This window comes from Tamandua tetradactyla, chromosome 5, assembly GCF_023851605.1.
Source record: "Tamandua tetradactyla isolate mTamTet1 chromosome 5, mTamTet1.pri, whole genome shotgun sequence".
NCBI lineage: Eukaryota > Metazoa > Chordata > Mammalia > Pilosa > Myrmecophagidae > Tamandua > Tamandua tetradactyla.
The window spans coordinates 194,814,150-194,838,169 of record NC_135331.1 but is presented as its reverse complement, the minus strand read 5'-3'; the positions used below and the strand labels follow the sequence as shown (position 1 = coordinate 194,838,169).

At 40.5% G+C, this 24,020-nt stretch overlaps 1 pseudogene across 1 annotated transcript; it reads right to left on the bottom strand.

The window, feature by feature from the left end:
- Positions 1-12,375: 12,375 nt before the first annotated feature.
- LOC143685213 (zinc finger and SCAN domain-containing protein 31-like) lies at positions 12,376-15,572 on the bottom strand (annotated as a pseudogene). The gene is made up of 3 exons (XR_013176469.1): positions 15,112-15,572; positions 14,192-14,342; positions 12,376-13,702 (listed from the first exon to the last, which is right to left on the bottom strand). The product of XR_013176469.1 is annotated as a zinc finger and SCAN domain-containing protein 31-like (transcript).
- Between the last annotated feature and the right edge of the window lie 8,448 nt (positions 15,573-24,020).

The following is a 24,020-nucleotide window of genomic DNA, read 5'->3' as shown; positions in this document are numbered from 1 at the left end:
GTGACCCAGCATATGGTCTATCCTTGAGAATGATCCATGAGCACTTGAGGAAAAGGTGTTTCCAGCTGTTGTGGGTGTAATGTTCTATAAATGTGTGTTATGTCAAGTTGATTAATTGTATTATTCAAATTATCTGTTTCTTTATTGATCCTCCTTCTAAATGTTCTGTCCATTGATGAGAGTAGGGAATTGAGGTCTCCAACTATTATGGTTGATGTGTCTATTTTGCTTTCAGTGTTTGCCTCATGTTATTTTGGAGCACTCTGACTTAGTGCATATTTATGATTGTTATGTATTCTTTTTGAATTGTTCCTTTTATTAATACATAGTGTCCTTCTTTGCCTTTTAATTGTTTTACATTTGAAGTCTAATTTGTTGGATATTATTATAGCTACTCCTGCTCTTTTCTGATCATTGTTTGTGTGAAATATCTTTTCCCAACCTTTCACTTTCAATGTATGTTTGCCCTTGTGTCTAAAATGCATCTTCTGTAGACAGCATATAGATGGGTACTGTTTTTAAATCCATTCTGCCAGTCTACATCTTTTGATTGGGGTGTTTAATCCATTAACATTTAGTGATATTACTGTGAGAGCAGTACTTTCTTCTACCCTTCTGCCTTTTTTATTTTATATATCTAATTTTTTCCTCTTTTTACCTTTACTGATAGTCTTCATTTCTGCACTGTTCTCCAGACCTCTCTCTCCTGTCTTTTCCTATCTGTTCTAGTGCTCCCTTTAATATTTCTTGCAGAGCCAGTCTCTTGGTTGTAAATTCTCTCAGTGATTGTTTGTCTGAAAATGTTTTAATTTCCCCCTCATTTTTCAAGGACAATTTTGCTGGATTTAGAATTCTTGGTTGGCAGTTTTTCTCTTTTAGTATCTTGAATATATCATACTACTGTCTTCTTGCTGCCATGGTTTCTGCTGGAAAAATCTATGCATAGTCTTATTGGGCTTCCCCTGTATATGATGGATTGCTTTTCTCTTACTGCTTTCAAAATTCTCTCTTTTCTTTGACATCTGATATTTTGATTAGTAAGTGTCTTGGAATTTGTCTATTTGGATCTATTCTGTTTGGGGTATGCTGCACTCCTTGGATCTGTAATTTTAAGTCTTTCATAAGGGTTGGAAAATTTTCAGAGATTATTTCCTCCATTAGTTTTTCTGCTCCTTTTCCCTTCTTGTGCTGGTTTGAAATGATGTATGCACCATAGAAAAGCCATGTTTTAATCATAATCCCATTTTGTAAAGGAAGCCATTTCTTCTAATCCCTATTCAATATTGTATGTTTGAAACTGTAATTAGATCATCTCCCTGGAGATATGATTTAATCAAGAGTGGTTGTTAAGATGGATTAGTTGGAGGCATGTGTCCACCCATTTGGGAGGAGAATGAAGGAGATTCAGAGAGAGCAGAGCAGAACGACATAGCCATGAGAAGCAGAGTCCACCAGCCAGCAACCTTGGAGATGAAGAAGGAAAATTCCTCCTGGGAGCTTCATGAAACAGGAACCCAGGAGAAGAAGCTAGCAGATGACACCGTGTTCACCATGTGCCCTTCCAGATGAGAGAGGAACACTGACTGTGTTCACCATGTGCTTTTCCAGATGAGAGAGAAACTCTGACTGTGCTTACCATGTGCCTTTCCACTTGAGAGAGAAACCCTGAACTTCATCTGCTTCTTGAACCAAGGTATCCTTCCATGGATGCCTTACATTGGACATTTCTATAGACTTGTTTTAATTGGGACATTTTCTCGGCCTTAGAACTGTAAACTAGCAACTTATTAAATCCCCCTTTTTAAAAGCCATTCTATTTCTGGTATATTGCATTCCAGCAGCTAGCAAACTAGAACACTTCTCTTCTCCTTCTGGGATACCCACAACACATATATTCATGCACTTCATGTTGTCATTCAATTCCCTGAGTCCCTGTTCATATCTTTCCATTCTTTTCCCTATATTTTCTTTTGCTTGTTGGATTTCAGATTTCCTGTCCTCCAGTTCACTAATCCTATCTTTTGCCTCTTGAAATCTAACATTGTAGGTTTCCATTGTATTTTTTCCTCATCTCTTCTACTGTGCCTTTCATTCCCATAAGTTCTGTGATTTGTTTTTTCAGACTTTTGATTTCTTTTTGTTTGGCCCTTGACTTCTTTATATCCCCCTTCAAATCATTGATTTGATTTTTTTTAAAAAGTTTTTATTTTATTTTTTTAAATACCAAAAAATACCAAGCAAACGCAAACATTCCTATTTTGATAATGCTGTTCTACATATGATCGCTAATTCACAATATCATCACATAGTTGCATATTCATCATCATGATCATTTCTTGGAACATTTGCATCTATTCAGAAAAATTAAAAAAATGAAAACAGAAAAAAATTATACATACCATACCCTTACCCCTCCCTTTCATTGATAACTATCATTTCAATCTAAATTATTTTAACATTTCTTCCCCCATTATTTATTTTTATTCCATATGTTCTACTCATCTGTTGACAATGTAGATAAAGGGAGCATCAGACACAAGGTTTTCACAATCACGCAGTCACATTGTGAAAGCTATATTATTATACAATCATCTTCAAGAAACATGGCTATTGGAACACAGCTCTACATTTTCAGGCAGTTCCCTCCAGCCTCTCCATTACATCTTGACTAACAAGGTGATATCTACTTAATGCATAAGAATAACCTCCAGGATAACCTCTTGACTCTGTTTGGAATCTCTCAGCCCTTGACACTTTGTCTCATTCACTCTTCCCCCTTTTGGTTGAGAAGGTTTTCTCAAGCCCTTGATGCTGATTCTCAGCTTATTGTAGAGGTTTTCTCAATCCCTGATGCTGAGTCTCAGCTTATTCTAGGATTTCTGTCCCACATTTCCAGGAAGGTCCACACTGCTGGGAGTCGTGTCCCATGTAGACAGGGGGAGGGTGGTGAATTTGCTTGTTGTGTTGGCTGGGAGAGAGGCCATATCTGACCAACAAAAGAGGTTCTCTTGGGGGTGACTTTTAGGCTTAATTTTAAGTAGGCTTGCCCTATCCTTTGTGGGGTTAAGTTTTATATGAACAAACCCCAAGACTGGGGGCTCAGCCTATAGCTTTGGTTGTCCACACTGCTTGTGAGAATAATTGATTTGATTTTTGATGAGGTTTTCCATGTCTGATTCAACATCCTGAATTAATTATTTCAACTCCTTTATCTCATTTGAATTGTTGGTTTGTTCCTTTGGAGGCATATCTTCAGTTTTCCTAGTATGATTCATTATTTTTTGCTGGCATCTAGACCTTTAATTTCCTTAATTAATTTATTCTGTAGATTGTTTTCACTTTTTTTACCTAGGATTTTCTTGCTGGATGATTTTGTTGTCTCTCTGTTCTTTGACATTCAGTTTAGTTTATTCTCAACCTGTACCTTAGGTTTTGTTTAATGGATCAGAATTTTTCAGTTCCTGTTTTCTTGTTTGCCCTGTCTGTATGGTGCCTTTTTTTCCCCCTTGGTAGGGTCTACTTAGGTATTACAGACCCCAGTAAGATTTTCCCAGACTAAACTAAACTTCTCTCAGCAGGAGTCACCTGCATCAGTTTTCCCCGAGGGTGAGACCCAGCAGGTTGAAAGACTTTTCTATGAGACCTGAAGACTCTGTTTTTCCTGTCCTGCCCAGTATGTGGCACTTGTCTGCCTGTGGGTCCCACCAGCATAAAGTGATGTGGTACCTTTGACTTCAGCAGACTCTCCCTGCTGGGGGTGTGGCTCCAACAGAGGAAAGGTTGTAGGCTGGCTTAATTGCTTCAGTTTTTCAGACCCTGGGGTCTGAATTACTTGAGGGAGGGAATCCACCTGAACTGGGCCCCACCCCTCTCCTGGGGAAGGCACAGCCTCCAGACAAGCTCTCAGGCAAGCTTAATTCCACCCTTGCCTGGGGCAGTTGGAGCCTGAGAAGCCTTGCAGTTGTATGCAAAGAGCAGTCAAGCCATAGAAACACAGACACAAAAAAGAAAAGAAAAAAAATCCTTTTCAGAGCAGGACCCCTGTTCCTCAGGTTTGCCAATCGAGCTTATGGTGGTATGTTGCTCTGTATATCTTCAAGTCTTATGTGCCCCATCCTTTCCTTTAGGGCCCAGACCCTTTCAAGTATTTTGTGCTGTCAGATGCAAAAAAAATCTCGGTTTTTTTTTTTTTTTCTTTTTCTGTCAGCCCTGCCCCCTCTGCACTGGGCCAGAACCCAGCAACCTCAGCTTTTACTGGAGGTTCAGTTGAGCTGGGGGCCTATATTTAGTAGTCAGAATTTGTTTATTAATTCCACAGTTGGAGCTTGGTTGAGCCCAGCCCCTTGCTGTTAGAAAAGTCTTTTTCCTTTCCCCTCTGGGAACCAGCCTGTGGGAGAGGGGTGCCAACCTCTGCAGCTTGGGGGACTCACGTTTCTGGGTGGGATCACAGCTGGCCCAGTTTGTCCAGACTGGTGTACGCTGTGTGTCTGGTCACTCATGTGGCCCCAGCAGTTGTTCTGTGCTGTTCCTGGCTATTTACTAGCTCCTCTGGAGGACGAACTCAATCCCACACCTCACTAAGCAACCATCTTGGACCGTTGGGTGGGATTTTTTGATTGTGTTGTTTCCATGGAGATGTGACCCTGCCCATTCAAGTTGGGTCTTAATCCCTTTGCTGGGGTCCTTTATGAGAGGATAAAAGACAAATGGAGCTCAGCTTAGAGAAGTCAAGACATGAAATCCAGAGTTTGCTTCAGATACAGTAAGAGATGAAATTTAGAGAGAAAAATGCCCAGTAGAAGCAAGAAGGACCCACAGGTTGCTGAGAGAGTCAATTTTTTTTACTGATATATATTCTATATTCACATACCATGTAACCATCCAAAGTGTACAACCAGTGGTTCATAATATCATCATACAGCTGTGCTTTTATCATCACAATCAACTTTTTTCCTTTTGTCTGAAAAATAACATATACAAAAAAAAGCAATAAATTTCAAAGCACATTGCAACAATTACTTGTAGACCATATTTCAGAGTTTGGTATGGGTTACAATTCCAAAATTTCAGGTTTTTCCTTCTAGCTGCTCTAAGATACTGGAGACTAAAATAAATATCAATATAATTATTCAGCACTCATACTCATTTGTTAAACCCAACCTTCTCTGTATAACTCTGCCATCACCTTTGATCTTTCTCCCACTCTTTAGGGGTGTTTGGACTAGGCCCATTCTAACTTTTTCATATTGGAAGGGCCTGTCACTAATATAGGGTAGGGAGATGGAAGTAGCTGATGTTCTGGAGAGGCTGGGCCCTCTGCATTTCAGGACTTATATGATCCAGGGGCCCATCTGGAGGCTGTAGGTTTCTGGAAAGTTACCCTAGTGCATAGAACCTTTGTAGAATCTTATATAGTTCCCTAGGTGTTCTTAAGGATTGGTAGGAATGGTTTTGGTTCGGGTTGGGCAAATTATCATAGGTAGAAATGTCTAACTGAAGCTTGCATAAGAGTGACCTCCAGAATAGCCTCTTGACTCTATTTGTTCTCAGCCACCGATATTTTATTTGTTACACTTCTTTCCTCACTTTTGGTCCAGTTAGCATTGTTGATCCCATAGTTCCAGGGCTGGACTCACCCTGGGAGTCATCTCACACACCACTGGAGACTTTCACCCCTGGGTGTCATGTCCCATGTAGGGGAAGGACAATCATTTCACTTGCAGAGTTGGGCTTAGAGAGAGTGAGGCTATAGCTGAGCAACAAAAGAGGTCCTTCAGAAGTGACTCTTAGGCACATGTATAGGTGGGCTAAACTTCTCTGCTATATACATAAGCTTCATAAGAGCAAGCCTCAAGATCAAGGCTTGGCCTATTGATCTTGGTGTCCCTAATGTTAGGGGTTTCCCTGGTGGTAAAGTTTAGTAGTTCCATATTTTTTCTCCCATCCCTCAAGGAACTTTGCCAATACTTTTTGATTATCTGCTTGATATACTCTGGGATATATTTAGGCACTGCATTAGGCTATAGAGGATTAAAGGCTCTCATTCTTATTCTGGGTTCTCTGTGTTTGGGTTGTTTAAATGATCTATCCAGATGCGTTTGAGTTAGATTATGTCCTACAGAATATTTAGGTTCTCTGGTCTCAAAGAGTAGATGAAGTTCTAAAATACGTCTTCCTTACCCCCTGTATTGTATTCTGAATTACCTTAATCCCTACCTGATGGGCTTCATTCTTATCTCTAAGTACCAGGTTATACACATGTAGAAGTACCTGAGAGAGAGCCATTCTGAAACCAGAATCCAGGAGAGAAGGGCCAGCAAACATTGACATGTGCCTTCTCATGTGACAGAGGAACCCTGGATGCCAGCACCCTTTCTTCAGAGAAGGTATCTTCATTTCGATGCCTTAATTTGGACATTGTTATGGCTTCAGAACTGCAAATTTGTAACATAATAAATTCCCATTGAAAAGGCAACTCATTTCTGGTATATTGCTTTCTGGAAGCTTTAGCAAATAGAACAGAGATATACATGAAATGACTGGCCATGAGTAAACAGTTGAGGGAAGATAGGTATATGGGATTCATTATACTATTCTCTCAACTTGCATAGATGTTTTAAATTCTCTGTAATAGAAATTAAAAAAAAAATGTACCTAAGCAATTGCCCTGCACTACGCTAGTGCTCAAGGAGGCACAAACAAGACCAGTGCCTGCGCGTCATTCCTAAAGTGAAAAACAGGATGTAACCTCCGTGCCTATCAACAGGAATATTGTTAAGCTATGCTCTTAATTCAGACTGGGGCAGCGGTGAAAAAGGAATCTGGTAGAGCCTGCCAGCACCGATGCAGCTTCCATGGGTGCAGGAGGCAAATCAATGAGCAAGCAGGCTTGGCCTTATCTGAACAAGGTTCAAGAGCACAGAGGGTACCTCCATTGCCTACAAGCTGTGTGACTTGGGCAAGGCATTTAGCAGATGTGCTTCAGTTTCCCTTCTTTAAAATGGTGGTGATAATAATTGTGTTTACATCAGTGTTGGAGGAAAAAATAAGTTAATACTTTAAGCAGTTAGAACAATGTCACGTGGTAAACTCTGCAGAAGCATCATTTATTTTATTTATTCCTGAAATGCCAACTTTCTCCCAACAGTGGTCTCCAGTGACCACCCTGTGTGCCTGTCCCTCCAGCCTCTAGCCCCGGCCCATCTTTCCCACCCTACTCGCCCCACAGACACTCCCGCTGCCTCTCAGGCGTCATCTCGCCGACCTCCAGACAACTGGGAGTTTGTGTACTGCCTCTCCCTCCCTCGCCCCAAAAGGGGCTTTACAGGCTTACCTGGATCCCTCACCTCCTAAAATCTCTTCCCACCTACTAGGGAGGGGTTGAAGCAACTTGCTCATACTCACAGTCAGAGAGCAGCTAGCAACAGTTCAGCTGGCTACACAGCAGCAGACACGAGGTTCTCCCATTCCCTTCCTCCACAGCCCTCCCTTGTAGAACCTTTGCACCTTTCCACCCTCACCACTAGCCTCTCCCCTCCTACCCTGAACATCACCTAACTTTCTAGAATTCTACCCACTTCCCCCTCTGTCAGCAGGTTACCTGCCTGTTGGGGACCAAAACATGGACCACAAAAGACAAGCTGAAGTCTCTAATCTGCATTCCTGCAGGTATGAACACATTTAAAGAGGGCGTTTGAAGATGTTATAAGTTGTCCTACCAATTAGTGGATAGGAGATTCCATGACCCTACTTCAATAAAGTCAAAGTGAATCATGGTGGGCCTTACAAGAGGAAATTTTGAAGAGGTCAGCCAGAGAAAGCCAGAGGAAGGGCCAGAAGTCAGATGCAAGCTGGGTGGATATAGATTAGATAGATGATAGATAGATAGATGGATGGATGGATGGATGGATGGATGGATGGATGGATGGATGGATGGATGGATGGATGGATAGGTAGGTAGGTAGGTAGGTAGGTAGGTAGGTAGGTAGGTAGATAGATAGAGAGAGAGCTGCATGCTGCAGAACTGCCGGCACCATAAAGCCATGGGCCCAGCGAGAAAGCTTGGCCTTGTCAACATTCAGATTTGGGACTTCCAGCCCTCAAAACCATGAGGCAGTACTCGTTTATTGTTTAAACCAACCTACCATGTGGTATTTGTCAGAGTAGCTCTGGCAAACTTCCACCCCCTGTGCCTTCAGGACATGGCCTGTTGTGGGACCCTGGGACCAGGCCCTCCTTAAGGCCTGTGACAGGCCTGCCTTAGCTAAGGATGAAGGTCAAGAGAGTAAAGGATCTCCCTGGTGGGCAAAGAATGTCATGGATGTAAAATGGCATGGAGTATATCTCAGTCTTAAATGCTAACCTCAGTAACCATCAGGTTTTAGACCCTTTAATGATTATCCTAAGACCCAATGTCCTTATACCATATGGGATGTCTATGTTCTAAAATCCTGTATCACTCCCTGCACCCTCCTTGTTCCTTGCTGCCACCACTCAAGAACTCACCTGTTCCTAAGTCCCTGTAAATCCATGTCTACTCCCATGCCTGGTGTGTTTTTTAGTCTCACAGCAGCACCAACCCTGCTCTCACAAACTTGGTCAGGGCCCAATCACCACCCAAGGCTAAATATTTGAATATTTACCCAACACCTGTTTACATCACATCACCTATGTTTTCTAGATGACGAAGAAAATAAAAATTTTCCAGGTGGAGTGGGAAAGCAGTTTCCAGGCAGTCAGGAGGAAAGAGCACTGGACTGGAAATCAGTCAGTCTTGACTGCAGATTTTTGCCACCACACAGGCCTGTGACTTTGAGCAGATCCCTTCCCGGCACAAGCTTCAGCTGTCTCAGCTATAAATGCCAATGGTAAATGCCCATACCTTCCTCTTCTGGCACGACTGTGACGGTCATTTGACAAACGATCCATTTTTCACTCCATACCTTCAGGCCTCTGCACTGGCTGTCCCCTTTTCCTGGAACACTCTTCTCCCAGACAGCACTGGGCTGGCTCACCACTCCTCCAGATCTTCACTCATTTCTTCTTCGGCGAGGCTCCCCTAACTACCCTATAAAATCATGAAACCTCCCTCCCCCTTTACCCTGTTTCATTTTTTTCTATTTTTCCAAAGTACTTTGTCACTTTATAACATTCTGTATAATTTACTTATAAGCTCATGGTTTCTTGTATTCTCTTCCTCTGGAATGTGAACTCTATGGGGACAGGGACCTCCAGCTGCTCTGCCCACTGCTGTATCCTGAGCCCTACAACGGTGCCTGCTGGCCAGGGCAGGTGCTCAGCGGATGCCTGCTGACTGGCTGAGGGCCCCCTGCCAACTATCTGAACCTCCCTTCTCTAGGTCTCTGTTCATACTCCTCTGATCACTGACAATGAAAATACTTTACCTCACTGTCAGTGAGGCTGAATGCAAGGAAGTGGTGACATTTGCCACTACAACACTTTGGATCAGATTGTGAAATAAAATCTGAAAAAAATGAGACATCCCCAAATTCGCCCTTTATTATTATCTGGTTTTTTCACTTGCAGGCTTGCCCTCTCAGGCTATTTATTTCTCCTTCCTTTTCTTTTCCCTCCCTCTCTCTCACCCACTCCGGAGGTCCCACCTCCCCATTACTTTTCTCCTTTACCCCTTTGGCCTCTATTTTGTGGCTACTTTCTCCTCTGTGAGATTTCCTTTTGCCTTTCTGTATAGGGGAAAGGTGAAGGGGCTACCTGAGCACTGGGGTTGGAGTCACAGAAGAACCAACCAATCCAGGCTTCAGCATTAAAGTTAAGAGTGGAATGTAGGAGCCCAGGTAAGGACACCTCAGCTGGGACCTTGTCTCTGTGGCCTGAGCAGCTCAGGGAGTCCCAAGGGAGGTGTGGGGTGAGGACTGGCAGGTCTGCGGTGTGGTCATAAACAGACAATGGCTCCTTTCCCCTCACCCTGGAGGCTCATGTGAGGAAAAGCCAGGAAAAAGCCCACAAGTTAAGCAGCAGCAGCTTTTCACTAAAGCAAACATTTATAGATACTGTTTAGAAATGTGGGGTAAAGATTTGGGTGAATTTGTCTGTGCCAGGGCAGGGGACACTGCCTTGATCCTCAAACCCACCTCAGCACTCCCACCCACTGTACTCCATTAGCCCCAATCCTCTTATAGCAGGCAAGCAGTGCATCAGTGTGGGAGTTCAGGTTTAGGGATCGAAGGTTGCAGGTGGAAGAAGTCTGAAAGGAAATTATGATTTTCCTGGCATATTAGAAGGACCTTATCGAATCTCAGGGCTGTCTGGGACCTTGCTACTCAAAGTGTGGTTCATGAAACAGCCGTATCAGCATTACCTGGGAGCTTGTTTCTTTTTTTAATTTTTTAAAATTTTTTATTTTTTGCATGGGCAGGCTCCAGGAATCGAACCCAGGTCTCCAGCATGGCAGGCAAGATTTCTGCCTGCTGAGCCACCACTGCACTGCCCCCTTTAAAAATATTTTTATTGAGAAACCTTCACAACATACAGTCCATCCACAGTATACAATCAATGGTACACAATATCATCACATAGTTGTGCACTCATCACCATAATCATTTTTAGAACATCTGTACCACTCCAGAAAAAGAAATAAAAAGAAAAAACTCATATATTCCATACCCCTTACCCCTCCCTCTCATTGATCACTAATATTTCAATTTATCCAATTTTTTTTTACCCTTATCCACCCCTATTATTTATCTATTTATTTTTCCTTATTTTTTTTACTCACCTGCCCATACCCTGGAAAAAAGGAGCATCAGACACAAGGCTTTCACAATCACACGATCACACTGTAAAAGCTGTACAGTTATACAATCTTCTTCAAGAATCAAGGCTACTAGAAGACAGTTCAACAGTTTCAGGTGTCCTGTGAGCTTGTTAATAATGCAGATTACTGGGCTCCATTCTGACCTTTTAACAAAATCTCAGGTGATTTGTAGGTATAATGAAAGGTCATAAGCACTATTCTATATCATCTGAATTTACATAATCACTAATTCTACTCACAAATTAGTCATGGAATTTCAAAGTGTTTTTTTGGTACAGTCCCTAAGCTATAAGGAAAAATAAATTTTATACACACACGTGTACATTCATCTTTTATATTTTTCTTTTTTAAATGCCAAGTGAGTAAACAAAGATTTAGGGGCAATATATATATATATATACATATATATTTTTTTACATGGGCAGGCACTGGGAATTGAACCCAGGTCCTCTAGCATGGCAGGCGAACATTCTTGCCTGCTGAGCCACCGTGGCCCGCCCGGCAATATACTTTTTTAAAAAATATTTTACTGAGCTATCTTCATAGACCAGAGTCCATCCAAAGTGTACAATCAGTGGTTCACAACATCATCACATACCTGTGGTATTCATCACCAGGGGCAATATTCTTTCAAGCTGAACTTTCTTCAAAAATTTCTGACTCTGAGAGAATGTCAACAGACTTTTAATCCCCTATTTTATTTCTAACATACACTTAAAATTCCTATTCATCAGACTGCAGTAAGTTATTTTTTATGAAAATCACAGAACACATTTAATGAGAGCCTGTTTTAAGTGCTTTACAAGTTTGTATTCATTTAATCTTCATGATAATCCCAATCTCCACAATCTCCACACAGGAGGGTACTGTTATCATTCCCACTATTATGGATGGGGAAACTGTAGCACTGGGGCATTTAAATTAGTTGTCCAAGCCCAAATTCTCACAGTTCACAAATGAAAAGGCAGGAGTTGAACCTGGATGGTCTGGTGTCAGAGAATGTATGTTTAATCCTGACAGTACATGGCCTGAGTTGGGTCTCTTCAAGTGAATGACAAGCTGCCTGAGGTCAGAGACTACTTTTCTTTACAGCCTCAATGATACTGCTTGCAGTGACACTCAAAGTAGCTGACTAACCCCAAGTGGCAGTGGCAAAAAACAATGCTGACTTACTTGTTGAAATGTACTTTGAAAATCATTGCTTTTTCTTACTTTTCTTTGTATATATGTTATATTTAACAATAGAAAAAAGATTTTAAAAATAATGCTCACACAAAAGCTATGAATTAGAGGAATATTGCAAAGACTAGAAGCCTGAAGTATGATCTTATCAGTTATTTATAACAAAACTGGATACCTGAAATATGAGAATGACCTGTACTTTGAACTTGAAATTAGATACCAAATAGGATATAGATTTCTAAACTTTCAAGACTATAGGTTTCGTACCTGGGATAATGTTGCTTGGTTAATCAGTATGCCATCCCTTCTGATGAAAGTACCAAAGAGGTACTTTCATCAGAAGGTACTTTCATCATCACATTCCTACAGAAAATCACAGCAATGATTATATGCGTAAATACAGATCATGTTTATTCCCAAAATCTTCAAACATGCTTAAAACATAATTCTTACAGAAAAGACAGGTGAATATCCCTCGAACTTACCCGATCTTCAAAAATTAAACATAGATATTAGTCTTTTACAGTTCAATATTCAGTATTATTCAAGAACAGCCTCTCTATAGCATTTTATTTCCAGGTAGGGTTTGGTCCCTTTATGGGGAATTACTGGAAAAGAACCATAGGATAGGGGATAGAAGGTTACCCAGCAACCCTCCACACCCATGGTCATATAACCAGGAGACAGTAGTACTTGGTTTGTAGGCAAGCTACACATTCCAAAACAAAATGAATTTGAAAAGAGTAGAACAAGCCACTTAAAAATCTTATTTTCCAAGATGGCCCTAGTCAGGGTCCCAGAGTAAATGCCAAGTGAGTAGACAAAGGTTTAGGGGCAATACACTTTTTTAAAAAATATTTTATTGAGATGTCTTCATGTACCTGAGTCCATCCAAAGTGTACAATCAGCGGCTACAACATCATCACATACCTGCGGTATTCATCAGTCCAGTTCAGCAACAGTGTGGGTTCTAAAATGTCAACAAGGCTGCAATGGTGACTGAAGGGTTTTCCACACTCATCACACTCATACAGTCTCTCTCCAGTATGGCTTCTCTAAGGTTTCATAAGGAGTGTTTGCCTACTAAAACTTTTACTGCACTGACCGCACAGATAGGGTGATTCGCACCAGTGTGAATTCGGAGGTGCTGGAAAAGTCCTGCATTCTGACTGAAGGTTTTTCCACACTCATTACACTGATAGTGCTTCTCTCCAGTGTGTATTCTCTGATGCTGAACAAAGTATGAGCTCAGGCGGAAGGCTTTTCCACACTCTTCACATTCATATGGCTTTTCCCCTGTGTGGATTCTTCTGTGTCGAATGAGGCCATTGCTGGCACTGAAGGCTTCTCCACACTCCTTACATTGATAGGGATTCTCTCCAGTGTGGCTCTGCTGATGTTCATTTAAGCCTGATTTCTGACTGCAGGCCTTCCCACACCCTTCACATTCATGTGGCTTCTCCCCAGTGTGAATTCTCTGGTGCCGAGTGAGAACTGAACTCTTGAGTGAAGCTTTTCCCACATTTGTTGCATCTGTGATGTCTCTCTCCAGTGGCATGTCCTTGCTGCTTTTCTGTTCTGCTCTCAAGTCTCCAAGTTTCTCTTCACTTAGAATCCAGAGGAACATCTCTTTGGAGTCTGCAATATATACCCCCAAAGTTTTCCATTTTTCTAAAGACTTATTGCTTTGGTGCCAATCCTGGTTTTCCTGTAGAGTTTCACCATCTGGAATAGTAAGCAGACCAATCGAAGTCACTCTCTTTCCTTTATGAAGGAGTACAACCATAGAAAGGAGAACAGGAAGATCTGTATCAAACATGTTCTAGGAATGCAAAACTGGCAGTGCAACGTAAAAAGAGATTAAAAAGAAATATTAAGGCATAGTAAGGGTTCATTAACACTGTTGAAATGGCCATAGAGGTTCACCCAGAGCAGGTGAGGCTCCCAGAGAGGATATACTCAAGCATGCAGTATTAATTTTTACATTTTTAACTCATTAAACCCCCAAATGACCCAAGAGAGAGGTACTATAATTATCCCCATTTCATATATCCCTGAAGGCTCAGGGAGATTAAATGACCTACCCAATGGCAGAGAGATAGCAGCAGTACTTAAATTCCAAACCAGACAGGTTGGTACTAGGTCCATGGTCTTAACGATTGCCCTATTCAGAGCTACCAGAGATCCCCTAAATGGTCTTGTCAAAGTCCTTACCTTGTTCTTGAAATTTGTGGGAGCTGAAAGATTCACATTTGAGCTGGGTCACCATCGATTGAAGCTGGATGACTCCTGATTCCTCCTTGGCCCTCAGTTGCAATGAATCCTCTGAGAGCACTTGAGAATGTACGAGTTTGTGACCAGGGGCCTGGAGGCAGATAGGTATATTTTGGTTCATAAGAGAAGTACTACAAGAGCCCAAGCTAATATTCAATGGAATAAACAATATGGAACTATATATTATGGACTAGACTACCATTCCACATCCAAGAGAGAAGGGGCAGAGCAAGAGTGGCCAAATGTGGTGTGGTAGTTTACCACGATTCCACAAAGAACCACAAATTCTTTGATACTCATCCCCTTAAAAGGTGAAGCCTAATTTCCCCTATCATGAGTGTGGGCTGTAATTTGTGGTTCAATTCTACTGAACAGAATGTGAGGCAGAAGTGATGGTATATAACATCTGAAACTAGGTCAAAAAAAGCATCGTGGCTTCATCCTTGTTCTCTCTCTGGGGGATGTAACTGACAAGTCATGAGGACACTCAAGCAGCCCTGGGGAGAGACTTAATGGCAAAGAACTGAGTTCTTCTGCCAATAGCCAGTGAGGAGCGTCCTACAAACACCATGTAATAAGCCACCTTGGAAACAGATCTACCAACTCCAGTAAATCTTCAGATGACTGTAGTCCTGGATATCTCTGCTGCAACTTCATGAAAGACCTTCCTAGGTAATTCCTAAATTCCAGACTCACAGAAATCAAGAGATGATATTTCTTGTTTAAGCCATTAAAATTTAAAGGGAATTTGTTATGCAATAGATAACTAATATATATGGCTATAAGCAATGAACCAGAACCACCAAACTTCATAATTAGTTTAGTATTTGATATCTGTGAGCCCATCTTCCTCTTCTCACCTGTTTTCCTGGCTCACTAAGTTCTTTCTCCAGATCTTCAACTACAGCCACCTTCCTCCCCGCTCTTTGGATTGTGCTCTCACACCTACACCTGGAGCTCCTTGGGTAGGATAGCCAGGAACTGCTCCAGGACCAGGAGTTCTAGGATCTGCTCCTTGGTGTGTGTCTCTGGCCTTAGCCACTGATAACAGAGTTTCTGCAGCTGGCTCAGTGCTTCTTGGGCACGAGGAGTCTCTTGGTAACAAAACTGCGTAAAAAGTTGGCAGGAGGTCTCCTGGCTAGAAAAGCTATTCCCTTGAAGGTAGGTTTCTTGGCTCCAGATAGGCTCTTCCTCCACTTTCACAATCTTAAGTCCATCCTGTTCCTCTGTTGAAGCCATTCTGAACTCAGAAAACTCACTTCAGCTTGGGGTGAAAGGGCAACTAAGATTTAAGATTCCCTGATTTAATCTTCTTCAAGATACACCTAATATAAGAAATAGTGCATTAACAAAAATTATAACTGTGGAGTTTTAAAAGCAAAGTATGGGAACAATTAATAGCATGTTATTTATTTTTTTTAAAAGTACATACAGCACAACATTGTGAATATAATTAACAGCATTGAATTATATATGTGATGTGGTTAAAAGGGGAAATTTTAGGTTATATATATGTTACTAGAATAAAAATTAAAAAACAAATCAAAACCAAAGGACTGTACTGCCCAGTGAACCCTGTTGTAAATGATGGACTATAGTTAATAGTACAATTATAAAAATGTTCTTTCGGGCAGTGCAATGGTGGCTCAGTGGCAGAATTCTTGCCTGCCATGCCGGAGATCTGGGTTTGATTCCTGGTGCCTGCCCATGCAAAAAACAAAACAGAACAACACAACACAATCAGATCTGACAAGAATGACAGTTATTTGAACCCAAACGTCAAAATGCAGCACTGCAGGCTCCCAGGAGGAAGGGTAAGCCTAGCTTGGCATAGTGGGTAACTGACTCCCTGTGGCCCCATCCTCACCTCTCCACCCACCAAGCTCTTTCTGCCAAGTGATGTGAACCAGCATCAAATTTGTTTCTATACTAATTTGGAGGAGAGGAATATTTGCCAGTTCATCAATTAACAACCTTTCAGTCACCCTCTACATGCTTCTTTCTGATGACAGGTTATTTTATGCTAGTTATTTTCAATGGCCTTAGAAGCAGATGCTTTAAAAATCAACTTTAGTGAGATAGAAATTAGATACAAAAAATACACCTATTTTAAACATCTAGTTCAATGAGTTTTAACAAATGTACCCATCAATGAAATCACAAAAACAATAAAAAAATAGAGCATTCTGATTATTCCAGGATGAACCTTCTCAGTCAATCCCTGTCAATGTCACACCAAATGCAACCATTGTTCTGACTGCTTCTGACATAGGTTAGTTTTACCTGTTCTAGAACTTCATATAAATGTAATTATACAAGACATACACTCCTTCATGTCTGACTTCTTTTGCTTATCATAGTATTTTTAAGAATCATCCATCATTTTGTGAATCAGTAGCTTGTCCTTTTTATTACTGAGTCGTGTTTCATTGTATGGATAAACCGCATTTGTTTATCCATTCACCTTCTGACGGACATTTGGGTTGTCTCTATTTTAGGCCATTATGAATAAAACTGCTATTAATACAAAAAAGTATACATAGATATTTACTTATGTATGTTTAAAAACTGGTAAAATTGTGTGGCAGAGTATCTAGTTCTCAAAGTTAATAACATTAATAGCTCCATTTCTGAACCCCTTCTTGTAGCTGCTGTGTACCTTGTAGTGCCCTCTCACTGTGACATTAGTCTCAACCATGTGACTTGATTTGGCCAATGTGGTATCAGCATACGCAATGAAACAGAAGTTTGAATGGTACCTGTGTAATTGGGCTTACTTCCTCTTGTTCTCTGCAATTGCCAGGAGCAGGGTATGACCTGGATGGCCTTTGAGTGACCACAAACTTGTTAATGGAGACAAATTACCCTTGTGAAGAAGACAGGCCTATCCTAGGAGGAGCCAGCTAACTCCGACGCATGAGCCCAGCCGAGATCAGCACAGCTTTGTGACTGACCTACAGCTAACAACAAGCCCTCCCTTTACTCCCCTCAAGTGAGTATAAGTGGGCCTGCCTACCCCAGATCAGCTGCACTTTATAGACTCATGTGCTACATAAGCGTTTACTATAGTATGCCACTAAAGTTTTCGTGTTGGTTGTTACACAGCATTATTATGGCAACAGATAACTGATATAGAGGGGTAGCCCTATGAGAGGGGGACTAGATACCTGGGGAACAAAAGAGGAAGGGAAATTTACTTTTCACTGAATACCCTTCTGTATTTTTGTATCATTGAAATAAAATACTTACTCCAAAAAAAAAAAGAACAAGTAAGTAAATGATTATAGTGATTTAAAGGCCTGGTAAAATACATGGTAATTTTATGAGGAGAACAAGATATCCAAAATTCCTGAACTATGACTTATCAGATGAGGCCGAAAGTAGAGGCCTCCAACAAATATCCAGGGAACAAAGAACAGAGGAAAATGAATTCTGACTGCGAGAATAGCAATGAAAGACTGTGGTGTAGTAATGAGTACTTTTGAATTAGGCCTAAAATAATAAACAGGAATGTATCAGGCAGAGAAAAGGTAGTGGGAGATCTGACATCACAGCCAAGCAAACAGCGAGTGGAAATATTTAAGGGTACACTGCACAGTGGCTTTAAGGACAGGCAGGGGTATGGGGGCTGAACTACAGAGGGTGGGGTGTCGGCAAAAATTCACGACTGAAGATGGGGTTGAAAAGACGGGCTGCACTGGAGTAGGGAACAGCCTTGAACTCTAGGCTAAACTTTATTATATGAAAATTAAGGGACAGCAAAAGCTTTTTATTTCATAGCCATAGGGTTTGATCTATATTTTAAAGGAATACTAAGATTCAGGAAATACATTGTGGCAGGGTTGTGGTGATTTTCATAGTTGGAAGGTGTAATGGTAGTTATACTGGTATGTTTCCTTAGTGGTGGGATTTGAGTTTTATATGACTTTAGTCCTGTGTTAACACCATCATTTAGATTTGAAAGCATCATTTTGAGGTTTTATAGTTACAATTTACTGAGAGGAAATGTATTTTATTCCATTTATTCAAACATTGTATGCTTACCAGGAGCCATGCATAATATAAGGTACGTAAGGAAAGCAATGGGAGGAAATAGACATGGTCCTTGCCCTTACCTTAATGGTATTTACAGTGGAAGAGACTGATTTTAACACACTATTTACACAAAATTTGCTATAGTGTTGAGAATATGGAGAGTTACACAGATCATGGGTCTTACTCTTTGTCAATGTTCAGGGCCAACTATATTTCTCCTTTCTAAGCATCTGGGTATTGGGTTTTCTTAATCTTCAGTCCAGGAAGACTGAAAGTCTGAGAATTTCGAACTGAATTTATATCAGATTCCATTATTATTAAAAATGTGGCTTCCCATGTGTTCTAATGTACAAGCTGCTGGAATGTGATATACCAGAAACGGAACAGCTTTTAAAAAGAGGAAATTTATTAAGTTGCGAGTTTATAGTTCCAAGGCTGTGAAAATGTCCAAATTAAAGCAAGGCTATAGAAATGTCCAATCTAAGGCATTCATGGAAAGACATCTTGGTTCAAAAAGGCCAATGATGTTCAGGGTCTGTCTCTCAACTGGAAAGGCACATGGTGGACATGGCAGCATCTGCTAGTTTTCTCTCCAGGCTTCTAGTTTCATGAAGCTCCCCCAGGGATAGTTTCTTTCTTCATCTCCAAAGATCTCTAGCTGCACGGGCTCCGCAGCTTTTTCCAAAATGGTTCCCTCTTAAAAAGCTCCCGTAAGCAACCCCACCTTGAATGAGTGGAAACACATCTCCCTGAAACCATCTAATCAAAAGTTACTACCCACAATTGGGAGGGTCACATCTCCATGGAAACAATAAAAAAATTTAATCCCACCCAGCAATATCGAATGAAGATTGAACAATTTGGCCTTTCTGGGGTTCACAACAGATTCAAACCAGCACAGCATAGGATTACGTTCACAGGTCAAAAACATTCTGTGAATAGTGAATATAGGTTCTATGTATAAGGCTGCTGAGAATCAAACTGTGCTGGTTTGAAAGGATTTATGTATCCTAGAAAAGCCATGTTTTAATCATAATCCCATTTTGTAAAGCCAGCCATTTCTCTTTATCCCTATTCACTACTGCATGCTGGAAACTTTAATTCGATTATCTCTGTGGAGGTGTGAGTCAATCAAGGTGGGTCTTGATTAGTTTACTGGAATCCTATAAAAGAAGGAGTATTTTGCAGAAAGCTTCAGAATGCCAAATCACTATGAAGCAGAAAATCCACCGGCCAGTGATTTCTGGAGATGAAGAAGAAAAATGCCTCATGAAACAAATGTACTTCATGAAACAAGAAGCCAGAAGAGAAAGCTAGCAGACTTTGCCATGTGCATTCCAGCCAAGAGAGAAACCTGGAATGCTACTGCCATTCTTGAACCAAGGTATCTTTCCCTGGATGCCTTAGATTGGACATTTCTATAGACTTGTTTTAATTGGGACATTTTCTCAGCCTTAGAACTGTAAACTAGCAACATATTAAATTCCCCTTTTTGAAAGTCATTCTGTTTCTGGTATATTGCATTCCAGCAGCTAGCAAACTAGAACACAAGGCCATAGTTTTGTCTTGTCTGACTTGAGCCCCACAACCAGAAAAGTTGATGTTGTGGGCTAACGGGTCTACAAGCAGTCAAGGATGGCCTAAAATCCAACTCCTGGGAATTAAAGAAGTTCAAGGCGGTCTGTCTGGGGCTCATGCCAGCAGCTATAGTGGACTTCCACATTCATGAAAGGGATCAGAAAAATAAAAAGCTATAGACTACTGACTTGGGCTTATGGCTTTCCCATAAGATAAGGGCCTAGGAGGCAAGGGACAGATACCATTAAATTAGTCCAGCAGTTGCTGGCTCCAGACTGGGTCTGTTCCATCCCAATCACCCCTGAGGTAGCAACACTGAAACTCTGGCTAAGACCCAGATTGGAGGCAGTGAGGGCACAGGGGGGCAAGCTGCTCAGTTGGGAACAATGAAAACAGAAGAACATAAACCTAAACAGAAATCTTCCCACTCAATATAAGTGCACAAACTAAATTCCAAAACACATGAAGATATCCAACCCCGAGAAAATTAATCAACAGTCAAGAATAGAAATTCACTCTAGATGAAATTTATTTTATAATCTGAAGAATCTTTAAAATAAGTGATTTTGAAAAGTTTAAGAAATAATAAAACAGGCAAAAATACAACATTAGGTAGATATATTAAAAAAGGGATGTTAGAAACCTTAGAAATAAAACTTTGATATTTAAAATGCATTATTGGATAAATGGGCACAGTTGAAGAATAACAATGATTTTAATGATAACCCTAATGACTTCATATGTTGCCAGAGATGAAAATGTGAAAGAGCAGTTACGAAGGGCCTATATTAAGAGAATCCAACATCAATATAAAAGGAGATCCAGGAAATAAGAATAGAGGTAATGGCTGAGAAACAATATTTGATGAGGAAAAAAATTAAGAATTTTCCAGAAGGGAAAGTAAGATGTCTCAGACCAGAAGTACACACCTAGATTTAATGTGAAACTGTAGGCTACTACTAATAAAGAGACAATCTTAAAAGCTTTTAGAGGAAAAGAGAGAGAATACCTACAAAGGAAGCATGAAATATCGGCATACAGCTCATTAACAAAAATGTAGTACAGAAGCCATCAAGGTGAGGGAAATAACTGTCACTCAGAATGTGGGGGGGAGGTTGTTTTAGTTTGTTAATTCTGCTGTAAATGCAATATGCCAGAAATGGGTTGGCTTTTAAAAGGGAAATATTAAGTTACAAGTTTACAGTCTAAGACTATAAAAATGCCAAACTAAGGCATCCAGGGAAGGATACCTTGACTCAAGAAAGGCCAATCTGGGAGGGCACATGGCTGGTATCTGCTGGTCCTTTGGCTTCCAGTCTCAAAACAGCTTCCCTCGGAGCATTTTCTGTTTGCATTTCCAAATGTCTCTATGTTGGCTTTGAAGCTTTTTCCAAAATGGTTCCCTCTTAAAGGACTCAGTAAGTGACCCACCTTGAATGGGTGGAGACACATCTCCATAGAAACCACTTAATCAAAAGTTCCCATGCACAAATGGTTGGGTCACATCTCCATAGAAATAACTTAATCAAAAAGATCCCACTGAACAATATTGAATGAGGATTAAAGAACATGGCTTTTCTGGGGTACACAGTAGTTTCAAACTGGCACAGGGGTTATGATGGGGAAAGGACATTTGAAAGGCTACCAACCAAGGTGCTGGTAATGTTCTCGATAGATATGTATGATGGTGCCTTGGTAAGTATATTCACTTTGTAAATATTTCTCAAATTTTTTTTTGGATTTCTCTCTCTCTCTCTCTCTCTCTCTCTCTCTCTCTCTCTCTCTCTCTCTCTCTCTCTCCCATTCATTCCATTTATAAAAGACTCCAGTAAGAGGAATAAGATCCATCCTGAATGAGGTGGGTCACCTTAACTGAAGTAGCTTCGTCAAAATGCCCTACTTACAATGATTTACACCCACAGGGATGGATTAGACTTAAGAATATGTTTTTCTTGGGAACCTACAGCTTCAAACCACCACACATGTAAATATAAAATTTGTACACTTTACTCAAGATATGTAATTCAAAAACTATTCAACAAATGCAAAACAATAATAGAAATACAGTATATACTTTCCAAATCAGTAGGGGGAGGCGAATGGAATATAGAAGACTTTATCAATAATGGATATTTAAATATTTGCAAAATTATAAAACTACATGGAATGATAAATCCCAAATTCATGTAGTACTTCCCCTCAGATGGGAAAGATAAAAGGGAATGGAATTGGCAAAGGATATACAGGGGGTCCCAAAGATATTTACAATATATTTTTTCAATATCTGAAGCAAATATGGAATAATAACACTTTTCAAAAACTTATGGCTGGGTGGCAATATGTGTTTATTGTTTTCACATACGTATGTTTGAAATATGTTGACATTAAAAAGTAATGACAATAAAGTTTGCATGCACATAAATGATGGTATAATGTACAGACCATTTTGTAAATTAAATTTTTATTCAATAAAAAAAAGTAATGAAATAATGGAATTTGCAAAGCACAAAAAGAGAGACAGCAATGAACTGAGCCTACCTCACAAACTAGTTCCAGTTGCTAAATTCCTATTTTCCTCAAAGGCAGCACTATTTTTCCTAGTAACAGCTTTACAAACCTCTGAGTAATAATGAATGTGACCTTTCCCCTACTACAGGTGAACTGCAGAATGCACTACAAGTATTCATTTTTGTTATGATCAGATCCAATCAATCACTTTTTTCCAACCTACCATACCAGTTTAAGACTTATTTTTCAGTATAGCAGATAAATTTGGTCATTTATATTAACCAGAATCTTTCTATTTGATGTCTTCTGCTGTCCTGGTTCCTGGCTGTGTTCCAGACAGATGTTGCTGTCATTTATTTACTCATTTTATTCAATGAATGTTTAATGAGCACCTACACCATGGCAGGCACTTTGCTAGATAGTAGAGATACAAAGACATGATCAATCTCTGCTTTCCTGAAGCTTACATTCTCATAAGATGACAAACCAAAATAACACTAAAAATAACAAAGCAAATGTCATGGTTAGGGACATGTGTCAACTTGGCCAAGTTGTGGTACCTGTTTATCTGATTGGGCAAGTGCTGGCCTGTCTGTTGCAATGAGGACATTTCATAGGATTAGATCATGATCACATCAGCAGCTTCCACAGCTGATTCCATTTGTAATCAGCCAAAGGGGAGTGTCTTCTACAATGAGTGATGCTTAATCTAATCACAGGAAGCCTTTTAAGGAGCACTCAGAGGAGACAGGTTCCATTCCTGCTTCTGCTGGTGAGCCTCTCCTGTGGAGTTCATCCAGACCCTCCATTGGAGTCATCGGCTTCACAGCCTGCCCTGTGGATTTTGGCCTCTGCGTTCCTGCGGTCACGTGAGACACTTTTATACATTTTATATTTGCAAGTGTTCCCTGTTCATTCTGTTTCTGTAGAGAACCCTAATACAGCAAATAAACAAAATTATTACTAATTATAATAAATACTATGAGGAACACAAACTAGGCACTGAGTTATCATAAAAATAGGGTGATGGGGGTTGAGGCAACGTTTAAGCTGTGCCCCAAAGGATGTAAAAGAGAAAGCCAAGCAAAGAGTAGAAGTGGAGGGCAGGGAGGAACACTCAGGGCTATTCAAAGGCCCTGAGGCATTCTGAGGTCAAAGAAATGAAGAGGCTGGGGGGCTATAACCAAGTGAGAAAAGAGGAGAGCAGTAAAAGAAAAATTAGGGTGGCAAGATTAGCAAGAGCCAGAACATGCAGGGCAGAGGAGATTAGGTTTTCTAATAAGTACAAAAGGAAACCACCGAAAGCTGTTAAGAAGGGAAATGACAAGAATGAATTTATTTTAAGACGCTCTGCTACTGGATGGAAAACGAACTGAGGGAGTTGGGATGGAGGCAGGAGTGGAAGCAGAAAAGGCAAGGGATAAAAGAAGAGTAGAAGTGGAGTAGAGGCTATTTATTGCATTTAAAGACTTCCACTTAGGTCTGATGTGACTGTATTTTGCAAATTAATTTAACTCTGAAAGATACAACCAACCAATATTGGCACAATTTAACTTCTGTTTGCAAAAGTGTTTCAGTCACTGGACAGACATTTATGGAGATGTGCGAAGACCTGAGAATATGCGGGAGCTGATAGTTCACAGGGATA